Below are 12,023 nucleotides of genomic sequence, written 5' to 3'. Positions count from 1 at the left end.
AAGTCCAATGAAGATTTTCCAAGCAGCAAAACGGAGGAATTTCATCATAGCAAGCAAACAAACATAAGAAAAGTGAAATTTAATGTTAGGTAGGATACCAAAAAGGTAGGATACAAAGTGACTTCAGAACAGTAACCTACTGTAGGTAATAAGGTAAAAATTAAAATGCCTTTTGACATTGAACATCCTGAACGATTTAGCATCACAGCTGAGCCCAATTCACAACATGATGGCAATAGTGGTGTGAGGAATTTAAGATTTATTCAGAAGCATTAGGGAATATAAAGGATGCCCAGAAGAAGGCATTATTACTTCATACAGCAGGTAGGGAAGTTCGGGAAGTGTTTAAGACATTGCAGCCTACAGATGACACAAGTGAAGCTGCAATTAAGGCTCTTACCACATATTTTGCTCCTCGGATCAAAATTTGTTTTGAAAGATACCAGTTTTCAGCGCAGTCTTATCAGAAAGAAAATGAAAGTTTAGATGCATTTGTGACTAGACTAAAGAATTTAGCTGTTTTATGTGAATTTCTAGAGTTAGAAAATGTTATCATAAATCAAGTTATTGTTCATTGCACATCAAAAGAGCTAAGAAAGAAATTATTGCCGGGAAAGATTTAACATTAGAAAAGGTATTGATAACAGGCAGAGCTTTAGAAACATCAAATAGGCAAAATAACATAATAGGTACTTCTGCAAGCAATAGAGTGGAACATTCTAGAATTAATACCGTTGGTTCTATGTGGAAAACCAATGAGAATCAGAGAAGGTAGCCTATATGGCAAAGCCTAGTCATAGAAAAGTGCTTAACACTTATATTCAGAAATATCAGAATCAGGCTTATACACAGAAACAACAGGAAAAACCCAAGTGTTTTAGGTGTGGTAAAACTGATCATCTTGCATACAAAGCAAAGAAATGCCCTGCTACTGGACAGACATGCCAGAATTGCAAAAAGATGGGTCATTTTGCAAATGCTTGTAGAATCCCTAGACAGTACGCAAAGAAAATAAATACTACAGTTGATACTATTGGTCAAGAGAATAATGTGGAAAATGTTAGTGAAAATCAGGTTAGGTCAGAAACTGATTTTGCGTTTCGTATTAATTCCGTCAGAAAGGTGAAAAGAAACATATCATGGTAGAAGTAATCATCAATGGTAAACCAATTTTAATGCAAGTTGACACAGCAGCCGATGTATCAATTATGTCTGAGAAAACGGCTAAAAGCATTCCTAATTTGTCATTAGAAGGTACAAATAGAGTTTCGAAAGGTTATAATGGTTTTGATATTCAGGTAATAGGTGCTTCGAACGTAGAAGTACAGTACAAAGAACAGAAATTAGAGAGAATGCCATGAACAGTAGTAAAAGGTAATGGACAAACTTTGCTAGGTTTAGATTGGCTACAGTATTTAAAGTTAGATTGGCCAAGTATTTTGAAGGTTACAGGTAGACAAGATGAACACAAAAATGAAATATATGTGGATAATATCATATCAGAGTTTCAAGATGTATTTGAAGATAAAGTAGGTACAGTAAAGAATGCAAAGGCAATTTTAGTTTTGAAACCTGACAGTTCTCCTAGATTTTGTGCTCCGAGACCAGTACCGTATGCATTGAAAAGTGAAGTTGAAACAGAAATCAAGAGATTAGAAAAGGAAGGTTCCTGGGAAAAGGTTACATATTCAGATTAGGCTACACAATTAGTTCCTATTGTGAAGGAAAGTGGACAGGTTTGGTTATGTGGAGATTACAAAGTAACGTTAAATCCACAACTGCAAGTAGCTCAACATCCCTTACCAAATCCGAAAGACATGTTTGCAACTATGTCAGGATGCAGTGTTTTTTCTAAATTAGATTTAAGACAAGCATTTCAACAGCTTCCCATGGATGAAACTTCACAAGAATTATGTACAGTAAATACATCCTTAGGTTTGTTTACACCAAAGAGATTACCTTATGGAGTTGCAAGTAGTCCAGCTATATGGCAACAAACTATGGATTAGATTTTTCCAGAAATTCAAGGAATATTAATTTTTATAGATAATGTTTTAATTGCTGGTAAGGACAAAAGAGAACATAGAGAGTAAATAAGAGCAAATGTATTTTAGAAGTTGATTCAGTGGAATACTTAAGTTTTGTAATAGGCTAAATGGTAAGGGTATTCACAAAACTAAAAAGAAGATTAAAGCTGTATAATCAACAAAAGTGCCAGAAAATGTTAAGGAATTACAATCATTTCTAGGTTTAGTAAAATTTTATGGGAATTTCATTCAGAATTTGTATACAATTGCACATCCATTGTATAATCTGTTGAATAAGGGGGTAGGATGGAAGTGGACAAAAGAGTGTCAGGAATCTTTTGAAAGAATGAAACAGGAAATAACATCACCTACATTCTTAGTACATTATCAAATGGATTTACCAGTTAAATAAGTATGTGATGCATCAAACATAGGTTTAGGTGCAGTATTATCTCATGTAATGCCAGATGGAACTGAAAAAACAATTGCATTCACTTTTAGAGTATTGAACAAGGCAGAAAGGAATTACTCTCAAATAGAAAAGGAAGGTCTAGCATTAGTTTATAGATGTAAAAAAAATCCATATGTATCTTTATGGTAGGAAAAAATTCACACTTGTTACAGATCATTAACCTTTATTAGCAATATTGTGTCCAAAAGCAAGTTTACCTACGTTGGTAGCTGCAAGACTACAACGTTGGGCAATTACATTAGCAGCGTACCACTATGATTTAGAATACCGTCCAACATCAAAGATGGGTAACGCAGATGCTTTATCCAGATTACCAGTAGACAAAACTCCAGAAGAGTATGATGACAGTGTTCTGTTAATTTCTGTATATGATGTACCCGTAACTGCAAAAGATGTAGCACACAGTACCAAGAGAGACCCAGTACTTAGTAAGGTTTTAGAGAGTTTAATGACAGGTAGGGATTTATGTGGAAAAGAGGAAAATTGTATGAACTGGGTGTAACACAAGGAATAATGATGAGAGGTTTAAGGGTAGTTATTCCTAATTCACTGAGAAATAAGGTTTTGTCTGAAATACATGCTGATCACCAAGGTATTGTAATATCAAAGTCAATTGCGAGAACTTTTGTATAGTGGCCAGGTGTAGATAAAGATGTGGAATCTTATATAAAAAATTGTATGAATTGTGTTATGTAACAGAACAATCCTCAATTTTCTAGAATGCACCCGTGGGAGTTAACCAGGTATCCATGGCAAAGAGTGCATATAGATTTTGCAGGTCCTTTTTTTAAATTACTTATTTTTGATAGTAGTAGATGCTTGCAGTAAGTGGCCAGAAATCATCCCAATGAAGACAACAACGTCTTACGCCTCAATAAAAGAGTTAATGCAAATCTTTTCTACACACGGTATTCCAGAAAGAATTGTTACAGATAATGGTTCACAATTTACCTTACAAGAGTTTAAAGAATTTTGCAATGTCAATGGTATAAAGCATACATTTTCAGCTACATATCATCCATCTACTAATGGAGAGGCTGAAAGATTTGTCCAAACGTTTAAACACAATATGAAGTGTAGAAAAGCAAATTCAGGTAATATATTTTTGCATGTGTCAAAATTTTTATTGTCTTATAGAACAACGCCGCACAGCACAACAGGCGTGGCACCCTCAAATTTGTTGATGGGGAGGAGGATAAGGTGTAAGTTAGATTTGTTGTATCCAAGTTTGCAAAGTGATTTAGAAGATAAAGGGTATAAACAAGTAGCAAAGCTTCCTAATGTAAGACATTTTTTACCTTTGTCTGATGTCATGGTAAGATCGTACAACACTCCAGAGAAGTGGGTACCAGGAGAGATTGTAAGAGAGATAGGAAATTTACATTATGATGTTCGTGTTGGTGATAATGTTGTAAAATGTTATTTTCATTAGTAAAATAAATTTTTGAATATACTTACCCGATGATCATGTAGCTGTCAACTCTGTTGCCCGACAGAAATCTACGGTCGGGATACGCCAGCGATCGCTATACAGGTGGGGGTGTACACAACAGCGCCATCTGTGAGCAGGTACTCAAGTACTTCTTGTCAACAAGAACTCAATTTTCTCCTCGGTCCACTGGTTCTCTATGGGGAGGAAGGGCGGGTCCTTAAATTCATGATCATCGGGTAAGTATATTCAAAAATTTATTTTACTAATGAAAATAACATTTTTCAATATTAATCTTACCCGATGATCATGTAGCTGATTCACACCCAGGGTGGTGGGTGGAGACCAGCATACATGTTAACAAAGAAGCTATGTATCCCGTATCTTATTTTAGCCGTTATTCAAAATAACAAACATAAAATAAATAAGTACCTGGTAAGGAAGTCGACTTGAACCATTACTCTGCCTTTTTAAGTACGTCTTCCTTACTGAGCCTAGCGATCCTCTTAGGATGCTGAGCGACTCCTAGGTGCTGAAGTATTAAGGGCTGCAACCCATACTAAAGGACCTCATCACAACCTCTAATCTAGGCGCTTCTCAAGAAAGAATTTGACCACCCGCCAAATCAACCAGGATGCGGAAGGCTTCTTAGCCTTCCGGACAACCCAGAAATATTTCAAGAGAAAGATTAAAAAGGTTCTGGAATTAGGGAATTGTAGTGGTGGAGCCCCCACCACTACTGCACTCGTTGCTACGAATGGTCCCAGAGTGTAGCAGTTCTCGTAAAGAGACTGAACATTCTTAAGATAAAAGACGCGAACACTGATTAGCTTTTCCAAAAGGTTGCGTCGAAAATATTTTGCAGAGATCTATTTTATTAAAAGGTCACGGAAGTTGTGATAGCTCTAACTTCGTGTGTCCTTACCTTCAGCCAAGCTTGGTCTTCCTCATTCAGAAGGGAATGAGCTTCTCGTATTAACAGTCTGAAAATATTAGGATAAAGAATTCTCTGACATAGGCAAAGATGAATTCTTAACTGAACACCATAAAGCTTCAGACGGGCCTCATAAAGGTTTTTAAAAAAGAACTTAAGAGCTCTACAGGACATAATACTCTTTCTAGTTCCTTTCCAACCATATCGATAAGTTTGGAATAACGAACGATATTGGTCAAGGCCGAGAAGGCAGCTCGTGTTTGGCTAGAAAACCAAGATGTAGAACATGTAGCCGTTTCGGATGAAAATCCGATGTTCTTGCTGAAGGCATGAATCTCACTGACTCTTTTAGCTGGTAAAGCATATCAGGAAAAGAGTCTTAAAGGTGAGATCTTTCAGGGAGGCTGATTGAAGTGGTTCGAACCTGTCTAACATAAGGAATCTTAGAACCACGTCTAAATTCCAACCAGGTGTAACAAAACGACGCTCCTTCGTGGTCTCAAAAGACTTAAGGAGGTCCTGTAGATCTTTATTGTTAAAAAGATCTAAGCCTCTGTGACGGAAGACTGATGCCAACAAGCTTCTGTAACCCTTGAAAGTGGGAGCTGAAAGAGATCGCTCTTTTCTCAGATATAAGAGGAAGTCAGCTATTTGAGTTACAGAGGTACTGGTCGAGGATACGGATACTGACTTGCACCAGTTTAGGAAGATTCCCCACTTCGATTGGTAGACTCTAAGGGTGGATGTTCTCCTTGCTCTAACAATCGCTCTGGTTGCCTCCTTCGAAAAACCTCTAGTTCTCGAGAGTCTTTCGATACTCTGAAGGCAGTGAGACGAAGAGCGTGGAGGCCTTGGAGTACCTTCTTACGCGTGGCAGACGTAGCAGGTCCACCCTTAGGGGAAGAGTTCTGGGAACGTCTACTAGCCATCGAAGTACCTCGGTAAGTTATTCTCTCGCGGGCCAGAGGGAAGCAACTAGTGTCAACTTTGTCCCAACGTGAGAGGCGAACTTCTGCAGTACCTTGTTGACAAACTAGAACGGAGGGAATGCATATAGATCTAGATGAGACTAATCTAGTAGAAAGGCATCTAAAAGAACCACTGCTGGGTCTGTTGAGAGCCTCTTGGACATCGAGGTTGCGAAGAGATCCATGGTTGGATGGCCCCAAGTGACCCAAAGTCTCTTGCATACATCTCTGTGGAGGGTCCAATATGTTGGAATTATTGTCCCTTCCTACTGAGACAAACTGCTAAGACATTCAAGTTGCCTTGGAAGAAATTTGTTACTAGTGAAAAGTCAAGACCTGTTGAACAGGAGAGGAGGTCACTAGCGAACTCGCACCATGTCAGAGAGTAGGTCCCTCCTTGCTAGGAGATGAACATCAAAGCAGGGAGTTGTCCGTGTTGACCTCCATTACTTTGTCTTGAAGGAGAGACCTGAAGCTTTTCCAGGTCAGACTTACTGCCAGAAGCTTCTTGCAGTTAAAATGCATTGTCCTTTGACGCGAGTTCCATAATCCCGAGCATTCCCTACCGCCTAAGGTCGCACCCCAGCCTACGTCCGATGCGTCTGAGGAGAGAACGTGGTTGGGAGTCTGAACAGTCAGGGGAAGACCCTATAAAAGGTTGATAAAGTCCTTTCCTCAGGTTAGACCAGACTTATCTTCCGGAAACCGGGATCGAGACCGCTTGTAGCGTCTTGTCCTTTTCCAGTGAAGAGCTAGATGAAACCGAAGAGGATGGAGGTGTAGTCTTCCAAGTGACACCAAATGCACCACGGATGACAGTGTCCTAACCAGACTCATCCACAGCCTGACAGGGCCGTATTCCTTCTTCAGCATCTTCTGGATGGATAGCAGGGCTGGGGATTGATCTTCTCGTTCAGCCATGTCCTCATCAGAGGGTTCCTCATCCGAAACTGATGAGGAAACGGCAACGGAGTGGGCAACGTCTGCCTCGCTGAATCCGGTCGCACTGGTGGATGCGTGACGGAGCCGGACACAAGATCATGGTACTGCTGCACAGTCTGTGAACTGTCAACCATGGGGAAGCGAGGAAGTACAGCGACAACCCGAAACTGTCTAGACTGTCTGGGTAGTACAGACAACTCCTTATCGGGTTGCTGAGGTTGCCGCACTGCGTCACAACAAGTCACCTCTGCTGGTTGTTGAACGTCTTCCCAGTGACACACTGACTCCGTAAAAAATCCTCTATCAAGGACTAAGCTTGGACTGCATGTCTTGCAACAAAGCCCAAGGTCTATGGGAGCAGGTGTGGCAACAGACGGGGTTAGCGACTGAAGCGGAACCATTTACCCTCCCTGGAAGCATGTTATGCTTAAATAAAAGTCCATAGGAGGCTAAGCAGCTTAAGGCTCCTCTCCAAATGACAGAGTCCTCAAGGGAATATCAGAAGGAGGGAGAACAGCACTTTCTCATCTACAGGAACCATATCCGAGAAAAGCTAGGTTCTCTCAGTGAGGGTTTCACTGGTGCAAAAGCAGCAGACCAGAAGGCAACGTTATGAAACTGCTTGACAGTCTGTGAACTGTCAAAAACTGAACTGTCAACCACAACAGGAGCGTGAGGACATACAGCACTGGTGTATAAGTAGCAGACCAGAAGGCAACGTCATGTAACTGTATGACAGTTTGTGAGAGGCAACAACCAAAGTTGTGTGGGGAAGCCTCAACTCCTGACTGACTAGTTTGGTGCTGGCGAGTGGCGGTAACCACAGTGTGTTGCGGAGGCTGACACACCGTGTCAAAACACGGCAGCTTGTGGTAGCTCACGCACGGCAACGGAGTGCTCTGTGTGTGGGAGTCATCATACATCTGGCAGGGTTGACTTGTGCATGGGTGGAGGAGCTCTCACAACAAGAGTGTGAGAGCAGGAAGCCATGCCGGGCGCACAACCGTGGGAGGTGTAGGCCCACGGGTGCATCGTCAACCTTCTCCGCAGTCGGAGTGTGGGAGCTAGCAACAACAAAAGCAGAGTGCTGGAGCGTGGGAGGGGCTGCGGTGGGTTGAGGAGCATGCGGTATGGTATGCGGAGCATGCTGTAAGGTATGCGGCTCATGCTGCATGCTATGCGGAGCATGCTGTAAGGTATGCAGAGCATGCTGCATGGTATGCGGAGCATGCTGTAAGGTATGCAGAGCATGCTGTAAGGTATGCAGAGCATGCTGTAAGGTATGCAGAGCATGCTGTAAGGTATGCAGAGCATGCTGTAAGGAATGCAGAGCATGCTGTAAGGTATGCAGAGCATGCTGTAAGGTATGCAGAGCATGCTGCATGGGCTGCGGAGAATGCCGCATAGTGCTGGAACCCGGCAGCTCTACAGAACCTTCCCACTGCTGATGCGGTAGCTCACGCATGTTAGCAGATGATGCAGCAAGAACATGCGTCTGGCAGGGTGGACTGCGCATCGGTGGTGGAGCTCTCACAGGTGGAGGGTGGGAGCAGGCAGCCGCAGTATCTGCTGAGCGCACAACCTCGGCGGGTTGTAGGTTAACAGGCTGCATTGTCAACCTTCCAGCATGAAACTCCTGCATGAAGGAGCAAGCTGAGACTGTATAGTCTGCAGCATGGACCACTAGGGTCTATGAAAGACAACAACAAACGGAGCTACTGTCCGTTGTGACTGAGGGTCTAAAACAGCTGGTGCGGCAACAGACGGAGTTACTGCCTGTTGCGGTACCACCTAGCCTCTCTTAGGAGGTGTGCAGTTGTCGTACTGCAGCGAGTCCGAACTGACCCAGTGGCTACACCTAGGCCGTTGGACTTGCACAGAAGGGACCGACTTGCACTTAAAAGCTGCAAGATTTGGTCCATGGTTTCTGCGAGAAACCTCTTCCGCAGACGAGGAATAAATGGGCTCTCTCGTCTTTGTGTGGGTGGGGTGATCACGTCGGCAACGTGTGTAGATACACCCGAAACCACGGAGGGAAACGTCTGTTCGTCGATCAAGGCCTGAGGAACCCATAAGTCCTTCGACATTACTTCTCCCCTGGGCTTGGGAGCTTGTAAGAGGTATCGGACTAGGTGAACAACTGGCAAGAACAGACGAACCCTCGAACGCAACACTGTAACACTTTGCGCATATCACTTTATCACTTTTGATTTTCTGTTTGTACTTATTTCACTGAACTCGAAACTTTAAGTGATTTGTACCTGAAACACGCAATCCTATCCTTCATTAAAAGGTAGTAATTGCGAAAACAGTATTACAATGTAACAGAAAAACATAATGAAAGATAAAGAATTCAGTGGCTGGAAAAGAGACTAAACACTAGATCAAATAAACTACGTTTAAAATCTCTCACCGCATAAAGCCTGGGAACAAGAATAAAACTCTAGAAACGTTTTACCTTCTTCCCCTCTATCGACTAGGGAGAAGAGCAAAAAACGAGAACAACGTTACCCGCTTGAACGAAACGTTTATCCTCCTCTCTCTCCCTCCGTCTCTATCTCTCTCTCTCTCTCTCTTGACTTAGAACCTGAGAGATGAGCCCAATTATATATTGTTAAAACATATTATTTGTTAAAGGAAAAAAACTGAAAGGTTTCCCAAATAAAAAGTTCCTTTATTAGAATTAAAACCATTTAAGCTAAGAAAGAATGAACGAAACGCTAGAATCGGTTTACTCTTACTGCAACGTGAAACCGTGAAATACTCTCTCTCTATCGTAACGATAGAGCACAAGTTGAACGTTCTGAACGTCAACAACTGCGGAGACTAAACAAAACGTTAGTTCAACTTTGAAAACAGTACGAGACTTATCAAAGAAATTCTTTCAAAAACATTAAAATTAAAATAGCATAAATTCTTAACAGGAAAAACGATATGACGAGCTCAATGTTAATTAACTTCGGTTCCAAGTAAGGACCGCCTACTATTAGGAAAGGTCGCATATAAACAAACATAAAAAAATAATTTTTTTTTTTTTTTTTTTTTTTTTTTTTTAAGTATATAATAAAAGGAAAGTTAATCGAAGAGGCCTATAAATGGCGGAGAGATATAAAATAAAAAGTGAAAGAGAGTCTATACTCTCTTCGACACCAACACTTCCGTCTAAGGGAAGGGTCGGCCATTTAAAAGTGAAAGAGAGTCCATACTCTCTTCGTCACCATAATTAATTCAAATTAATTCCAAAAGCTTGCTAAGCTAAAGATAAAGCTTCCTGAATAGCGAAGGCTAAACTCTAGAGCAAATACATCACCAAATCGTGAACAATAACTCCAGAATCAACAGCGTATCCAAGTAGGTCTAGCCGGAGGCACGACAGAGGAAAAATTGAGTTCTTGTTGACAAGAAGTACTTGAGTACCTGCTCACAGATGGCGCTGTTGTGTACACCCCCACCTGTATAGCGATCGCTGGCGTATCCCGACCGTAGATTTCTGTCGGGCAACAGAGTTGACAGCTACATGATCATCGGGTAAGATTAATATTGAAAAACATCATGTTGATCAATTACAGCCGTTAAACAGAAAGACAGTATAGCATGTGAATGTTAGAGATGAGAAACTTAAAGAAGTAGTTAGATCAAATGAGTCAAATATTAACCAAGATGGTCCAACATCCAATGTAGATTCCGAACCAATTCATGTACCAGTACAAGATGAGGTTAAAGTGCTTCCTAATAGGATTAACAGAGGAAAGACCCCTGAGAGATTAGATTTATGAAGATTTTTACAATGTCAAGTTAAGGGGGAGGAGACTGTTATGTATTATTGTAATAATGTACTATATTATTTCAAGTGTTGCAGGTATTGCGCAACATTGCATCATATTGCATGAATAAGACATTATAAGAGTAATGATTTGTTTTGGTATTAGGATTCAAACATTTGTTGATTACCTCAAAGATAGGATGTGATTCTTTATGATTTTGTACTGGAGTAGGATTTAAGTCTTTTCAGAGTGATGCTCTTTTGTTTAGCAATGTTTTGGTTTTGTCAGATTGTGTATGACGCTCCACACACACTTGGGAGTCAGCTGTCTTAGAACAATGTAGTCATTTATACATTAAACGTGTATTTTAAGAATAACAACGTCTTATTACCAGTGCAGACAAATTGACGACGAGAGATGGGATCAGCTGAGAAATAATTACTAACAATTGTTCATCTATGTTCCAGGTAATTATTATGGTTAATAGAACTTCCTACCAAAGTACCATATAACAGATAGGGCCTTCTTTGCATTGCAGAAGGCTGCTTCTTGAAGGGGACCCCACTTCAGGTCCTTTGGCTTGCCCTTGAGGGAGGCGTAGAGGGGAGCAAGAGTGGCGGCAATGGCTGGCAGAAAACGGTGATAATAGTTGATCAGGCCCAAGAATTCCTGCAGAGCTTTGACGGTCGAAATTCTGAACGGCTGCTATCTTCTCAGGGAGGGGATGGACTCGTTCAGGAGTGATGCGGTGCTCTAAGAACGACACTTCGTTGGCGCCAAAGGTACACTTGTCGTACCGGACTACAAGGTCGTTTTGTTGCAGGCGGTCGAGCACGATGCGCAGGTGACGGAGGTGTTCCTCTTTTGAGGAGGAGAACAGAAGTATGTCGTCCACATAACATACAAAGAAAGGAAGGTCCCCTAAGATGCCATCCATGAGACGTTGAAACGTTGCCCCAGCATTACGAAGGCCAAAACAGGAGTAATTGAAGGTGTATGTACCAAACGGAGTGGTGATGGCGGTCTTGGGGATGTCTTCTGGGTTCATAGGCACCTGATAATACCCCTTCAGGAGGTCGAGCGTAGAGAAAACCTTCGCTTTGTGCAGGTAGGAGGTCACATCGGCAATGTTTGGGAGGGGGTAGTGATCCGGTTCTGTTTGCATGTTCAGGCGCCTGTAATCTCCGCACGGACGGAGGGAGCCGTCTTTCTTCAGAACGATGTGTAAGGATGACGACCATGGGCTGGAGGCCTTTTGGCAAAGGCCCATTTTCTCCATTTCGGCGAACGTCTGTTTGGTGGCTGCCAATAGTTCCGGTGCCAGACGTCTGAATTTTGCGAAGACTGGGGGTCCCGTCGTCTTGATATGGTGATAAATACCGTGCTTGGCAGGAACCGTGGGCGTTTGGCGAAGTTCTGTACGGAAAACTTCCGGGTACGACGTGAGGAGGTGGGCGTAGGCATCCGTGGGTGCGCTGATGTGGAGA

The sequence above is a fragment of the Palaemon carinicauda genome, unplaced genomic scaffold (genome assembly GCF_036898095.1).
Source record: "Palaemon carinicauda isolate YSFRI2023 unplaced genomic scaffold, ASM3689809v2 scaffold1259, whole genome shotgun sequence".
Lineage (NCBI taxonomy): Eukaryota > Metazoa > Arthropoda > Malacostraca > Decapoda > Palaemonidae > Palaemon > Palaemon carinicauda.
Note: the sequence above shows the minus strand (reverse complement) of the source record.